This window comes from Eptesicus fuscus, chromosome 9 (genome assembly GCF_027574615.1).
Source record: "Eptesicus fuscus isolate TK198812 chromosome 9, DD_ASM_mEF_20220401, whole genome shotgun sequence".
NCBI classification, from domain to species: Eukaryota; Metazoa; Chordata; class Mammalia; order Chiroptera; family Vespertilionidae; genus Eptesicus; species Eptesicus fuscus.
The window spans coordinates 56,928,632-56,935,966 of record NC_072481.1 but is presented as its reverse complement, the minus strand read 5'-3'; the positions used below and the strand labels follow the sequence as shown (position 1 = coordinate 56,935,966).

Sequence of the window (7,335 nt, the reverse complement as noted above, 5' to 3'; positions counted from 1 at the left end):
GAGAACTTTTAATATATACTCTTAGCAACTTCAACTATGCAATGCAGTATTATCTATAATAATAAAAGCGTAATATGCTAATTAGAACGGACAGCTGAATGACCTTCTGGACGTCATTCTGGACATCCTTCCTGACAAAGCCGTGGTGGCAGGGGTCAAGGCAGAGGTTGTTAGGGTGATCAGGCAGACAGGCAGAGGGGTTAGGGATAATCAGGCAGGCAGGCAAGTGGTTAGGGATGATGAGACAGGCAGGCAGAGTGGTTAGGGGCGATCAGGCAGGCAGGCAGGCAGGTGAGCAGTTAGGAGCCAGTGGTTCTGGATTGTGAGAGGGTGCAGGCTGGGCTGAGGGGCTCCCCTTCCCCCCCATCTCCTACTCTGACAACTATGAATCTGTTCTCTTTACCTATGAACTCCATTTTCACTTGTTTTGTTTTGTTTTAGATTTTACATATATTGAGACCCTCATTATTCTTCTTTGAGGTCTCAGAACATCAATTTTTCCCTCCAACAAATTTTCAGTCAGCAATTCAGAATGTAAGAACTAAAGCAGTTTGAATCCAAGTATAACACTTTATTGATTAAGCTGAAATTATGCAAATCCAGGAGAAATATACAGTACTATATGTGTGTGCGTGTATAATGTACATGTACTTTCATGTTACATGAACAGGCACTTTAACTTAATGTGTGAGGTTCAGAGTCAGACTCAACTGTGCACCAATCCTGGTGACATGATTATAAACTTCTCTGTGTCAGATTTATAATCTGATCAGACTTATAAAACTGATCAAGAATCCCTATCTCACAGTGATATTGTATGGATTAAATGAAATAATATATACAAAAAAACATCAGCACAGTTCTGGTAAAGGTGAGGCCATCAGTTAAATAGAATCTTTACTAAAGTAATTATTACTTTTTTTTTCAGAGGAGTCATATTGTGTAGTTAACTTGAAATTGAACTGCATACTTGGCAAAAAAAAAAGAAAAAAGAAAAGGAAGTAGAAAAGGTATGTAAAAGTAATAAAGATTGTTTTACATAATAACCTTTAATATGTAGAACATATTTCTATGTTCATTAGATATACCTATTCCTCTATATTATTGTATACACAAAAGCTTAAATACTGTGCTTCACAGGTGCTATCTCAGGTTGTCAAGCACAGTTCTCACTCGTTGACTTAAGTGCTGGCTTCAGAAATTAGCGAGCCTTTGACAAGCCACTCTTGGTGTGACTGTTATCAAAATATCAGACGGTCATTGTTTCCCAGGACTCTTTTTAGTGTTCTGCTCTAATTTAGAATAATAAGCACCTCAATAAATGGGAACAATCCTAGACTTTCCTTATTTGGTTTATACTTTCCTTATTTTTACCTTTTACTGCAGTCTTCCACATCAAAAACTTGTAAAAACCCTTGGATTAACATAAGGAATCCAAGTGGAAGGAATGCTCTCCTTCCATGCTGTGCTTCCACTTCTCCTACACACCTTAATCTGTGCTGATGGGAGTGTCCTGATCACTCTTGCCCAGGGCCCAGACTGTCCTGGAGAACGGATACACTGAAGTGCTTAATCTGTTTCATTTGTAGAATCCTCCATGTACTTGGCTTGAAATAAAATCAAACTTCCATGTTGATTTTATTCACATCAGAAATAGTTTCAGTTCTACTTTTGGAGACACAGGATTCTAAACCATAATTTAAGATTAATAAACATTTATGGTCATCAAAGCAGCTTGAGTTTATCCCAAATGGAATCACATATCTGGCCTAATCTGTTAAATAATCATTATTATTTATTTTATCAAGGCACAAGACTCATGATTTGTAAATAAAAAGCACATTGCAAATGGATTTTCTCTTGATCTACTTCTCCCCGCCTTCATTTCCACTTTTAAAATTTTCCACACTGATTTCTAAAACACTCAGTAGAATCTTCTCCACCTAGTGGATTCCATAATACACTGTGATGATCAATGAATATTGAAGAGGTACACACCAAAAAGACTGGGTTCGTTTTATTAGTGATTAATGTACTTGACTATTCTGGAAAGGGTAGGCCTCATGGGACGCTAGTATTTTTAAAACTTATTTAAAACATCAAAAGCATAGTCAATATCTCTAAAATATCAACTACATTGATTCCAGAAATACATTACAGAAGTATTCAAGAGATATGTGATTAATGATTTAAAATCTTTAGCAAAAGATCTTCTATAATGGGTTTTATTTAGCCAATTCCAGGACATAGCGTTAAAAAAAAAATCCTGTTTGCTAAAAGCATTTAATAAAATCAATTGATTTACAAACTAATAATAAAAATTAAGAACAAAGCAGATCTTCTTGGAATATTATTTGCAGGAGGAATAAGCTGTAGAGTAGAAGAAATAACATAGTTAGGCATACAACTCACTTTTTTTTTTTTTTCTTCCAGCAATAGGCTTTACATGAAAACTGAACCAAGATCAAAGACAGGCATTTTAGGGAAAATGAAAAATGAGTCAAAGAAGGAAAGACACACCGAAAGAACAATGAAGCATTTATGTTTTTCTTCTATATTAGGAGGAAGTGAGGAAAGCTGAGCAGGCCAAGGTCATTGTGGCAGTCCCCTGACCTGACTATTCAGGTTGATAGGTCAGACCAACAGCTGTAGTTGGTTTCAGGGCAGACCAGCTTCAATTCTGGAATCTCCAAAACCTGGAATTTTTCTCCTTTTTTTGGTTTTCACTTCACTTGTTATTCCATCAGCACCCTTACCTCACTGGTTTTTGCAATGTTTTTGACAAGAATCTGATTTTTCCCCCCCTAAAACTATGAATATCTTTTAAATGATACATTTGATTCCTGTGAATTCATTTTTTTTTTTTTTTGTAAATAAGTTTGTCCATATTTTGTCTTTCTAGAAAAAGAAAAGGGCTACTAGTTTGTTGATATTATTTAATCTGCTTTTAAGTCTATGTAAATATCTTTTCTTGGATACCTGGTGCCCTGCTATCTCTACAGATATTAACTTTGTTTATACTTAATGGAATGCATGGTAAGAGTAAAATTGTAGGCATGATATGGTGCATAATCACATTTCCAGAAGTATCCTAAAATCTTAACTCAGAAACTTTTATTCCAAGGAGGACTATCTTGAATTTTAGCCAAGGCACTTTGCCCTGCAGGTTCTCCCTTGCAAATTTATAAAATCAGTAGCACCACTGCAAAACTACTGCTATAAAAACGACTGCACTCTACTAACTAGACATGAATCTAGTTTAAAACTTTGTTTAAAACATGGGTTAAGGTTGTGTTTTTAAATTTTCTGTGGTGAGACAATAGATTCCCTGTTTCCTCAACACTTATCTGTGACTTTTGTACTGAGCAACAACAGAGTGAGGTAAGCTGCGAAGTTGTTGGTAGAGGCACCACAGCTGCAGCAAGAAATGCCATTGGAGTTAAGTCACAAGGAAGCCTACTCTATTAGCTAACAGATTTCCTACGGGTAGGGTAAACTTTTCTCCATCTTCAGTAGTCACTGGAAAAGGGACCCACTTCTGATTAGAAACTCTCAGTCCTATAGGTTCACCCATCAATGTGATGATGGCATTGTATTCATTCCTTCTTTCTCTTTCTGCGTCAGCCTCCTGGAGAGGTGGGGAAAGGATAGAAAGAGCAGCATCCATTTCTGAAGACAGTGTAGAACTTCGTTCCTTCCAAAATCACAGGTTGTCTAAATGGGCTAAAATCAGCCATTCTCCTTCTCCAAGTAATTGACAATAAGAACAAGGCACCATAATTATGCTATTACAATCAAGATGGAGCTTTTACTAGTATTTCAGTGGTCCATGTGTCTGACATTCTAGAAAATTTAATCTGCAAAGTTTCCATGGATTTATATAGAAAAACATTTTTTAATCTAACAGGCATATAAGAGAAACCAACCAGTTAGCCCGAAACATACTATGCCCAAATTACTTTCTCCGTTTTCTTTGTTCTATTTTTTATTTTACTGGTAAAGGACACATTTTAAAAACTGTGTCTTTCCACTGGGTTATCCTGGGTTATGACTAATACTAGAAACCTGATTTCATAGACTAATTCTACATACTTTTACTATTAATCAATGCTTAAGTTTACTTATTTTGCTGTAGGACGAGAAATGGTGAGAATTAGAGATGAATAACAGATGATCACAGAGAGCGCAAATTTGGTCTAAGATAAAAGTTCTCTGCAAGCCAGAAGGAATTTCTTAAATGCATGTCAGAATGAGGCAGTGCTGCCAACACCCCAGTGGAGGAGCTGAGGTCATCATCAGATTTGAAATAAAGTGGATAGAAAACTGTTTCAGCAATGCAGACAAGTAAGTGGCATTGTGTGGGTGATGGTGTTGTTGGTAAAACATGTCTCCTGATATCCTACATAACAAACAAATTTCCATCTGAGTGTGTACCCACTGTTTTCTGACAACTATGCAGTCACAGTTATGGTTGGTGGAGAGCCATATACTCTTGGACTTTTTGATACTGCAGGGCAAGAGGAGTGTGACAAATTATGACCGCAGAGTTACCCACAAACAGTTGTTTTTCTAGTCTGTTTTTCAGTGGGCTCTCCATCCTCATGTGAAAATGTGAAAGAAAAATGGGTGCCTGGGATAACTCACCACTGTCTAAAGACCCCTTTCTTGCTTTTTGGGACCCATCTATGCTCTCATAGATGACCCCTCTACCATTGAGAAACTTGCAAGAACAAACAGAAGCCTATCACTCCAGAGTATGCTGAAAAGCCGGCCGGTGACCTGAAGGCTGTCAGGTATGTGGAGTGTTTTGCGCTCACACAGAGAGGCCTAGAGCATGTATTTCCCGAAGCAATACTGACTTCCCCGGAGCCTCCAGAACCAAAGGGGAGGTACGGGTGTGTGCTGCTATGAACATCTCTCCGGAGCCCTTCTGCAAGGCTGGTATCAGCAATGTACTAAAAGCAGTGTTTAAATCGAACTAAAGATTAAAAATTAAATTTTGTCTTTGCAATCATGAAAAAAAAAATCCATGTCAGAGAATGATGAAATTTTCCTTCTCAGCTAGTTTCCATTTAACATCTTCTCACCTAGTCTCAGATATTCAAGGATGAAACCACATCGAGCACTTCCTAGGAATGTGAGCACAAGAAATATATTTCACCTGAGGAACAAGCAAGTTAACACTGGAAAATAAAGCAACAATTTAAGCCTTACTGAATCTAGTCCCTAAGTGACTTACTCGATCCTTCCTAGTTATCCTGTTTTTTGATAAATGTGAATGCTCAGGAGGCAGTATGCCATCTTGATTTACTCTCTCAAAGTTCAAGGATACATAGTAGTATTGATGATTCTTGGGATGTTTATTTTATGGCTCTTGGCTCTAGTCTTTTTCTTATATAATTAGTATCTATGAGAATAGTACACAGAAAATGTCAAAAATCATAGATAAGAACATAAAAAAAAAACAACTATGCTCTGTTTAGCAAGAACTGTACTTCCCGAAATAATGTTAAGAAATTCTAGTAAGTATAGCTTGCAAAAAGGTTTTGCTCCAGCTCAACCATTTTTCAAATTATTAAACAAGCTAAACAGTTTGTTCAGCTCTTATAGATTTTGACCAAGGAAAACTTTGTTTAAACAATATAAATTAATAGTCTCTCATACTTTACAGTTTTGAAGTAGCATATGGATATGGAAATCCTGAAGGGACAAAATATCTAAGCCAGAGTATAGCTCTGACTTAGGAAACATGAATATGGCACCAGAGCCCTTCCTACAGTATAAGGCAGCGTTCATGTCCAGAGCTGAGTGATTTCCCTAGCTGCATCTTCTGCTGGCTGCCCCCAAGTGCTGAACTACTTCATTCTTGGTAATGTTTTCTTTCCATAACCTTCTTCACTATCCCACTGAAAGAAAGTGATACCAATCCTTTTAAAAACTGGGAATTTGCAAGCCTCTAGCATCACATTTGTATGCCTCACTTTGGGAATTCACAGAGTAAAGTCCCTTAACATTCCCATGATAAAAATTAAACTTAGATCTCACTGGAGAGGTTGACGATCTTAGATGTTTATCTTCTCATCCCAACCAACATGTTGTCAGTGCCATTCTCCTAACAGTTGTTAGGGGGCTCTGCGGAGTGAGGGGGAGCGAAAGGGGGATGCTAACATAACCCTCTACAACATTAACATTAATACTACAGTTACGATGTGATAAACGCCTTTTATCACAAAGCCTTTTTCTTTACTTTATTTTCATTGTAAAATAGTGATAATAATACATGTCACATTGGGGTTTCTTGAGGATTAAAAAAAATGTGTATCACCAGAAATGAAACCACATATTTATGGTTAATTAATCTATAAGGAAGGAGGCAAGACTATACAATAAGAAAAAGCCTCTTGAATAAAAGTTTTTGGGAAAACTGGACAGCCACATGCAAATTAATAAAACCAGGTCACTGTCTTACACTAAACACGAATATTAACTCAAAATGGGTTAAAGTCTTGAATATAAGATTTGAAACCATAAAATTCCAAGAAGAAAGCATAGGCTTAAGTAAGCTCCCTGGCATCAGTCTTTCCAATGATTTTTTGGATCTGATTCCAAAAGCAAAGGCAACAAAAGTAAAAATAAACAAATGGGATTAAATCAAACTTAAAAACTTTCTCCAAAGAAAAATAAACTATCAACAGAATGAAGAGGCAACCTACTGAGTAGGATAAAATATTTGGAAATCATATATCCAATATGGGTTTAATACCGAGTATATGTAAGGAACTCATACAACTCAATTACAAAAAAAACAACAACAATCCAATTAAAAGATGACCAGAGTACCTGAATAGACATTTTTCTAAAGACCTGCAGATGGCCACTAAGAACAAGAAAAGATGTTTAACATCAGTAATCATAAGGGAAATGTAAATTAAAACCACAATGAAATATCACTTCATACCTGTTATAATGGCTATCATCAAAAAGACAAGAAAAATAACAAGTGATGGTGAGGATGTGAAGAAAAAGGAACTGTTGTGCACTGTTGGGGGGGGGATTGTAAGTTGGTGCAGCCACTATGGAAAACAGTATAGCATTTCTTCAAGAAGGAACAAAAAAATAAATTACCAAATGATCCAGCAATTCCACTTCAGATGTTTATACAAAGAAATCGAAAACACTAATTCAAAGAGATATATGCACCCAGATACTCATTGCAGCATTATTTACAATTGCCAAGATATGGAAACAACCTAAGTGCCTGTCGATGACTGAATGGATAAAGAAGATGTGGAATATAACAGAATATTACTCAGTCATAAAAAATAGACTCTTGCC

General features: G+C 36.5%; 1 pseudogene; it reads left to right on the top strand.

Moving 5' to 3' along the window:
* Positions 1–4,334: 4,334 nt before the first annotated feature.
* Positions 4,335–4,911, top strand: LOC103284149 (cell division control protein 42 homolog; annotated as a pseudogene).
* The last annotated feature ends 2,424 nt before the right edge of the window (positions 4,912–7,335 follow it).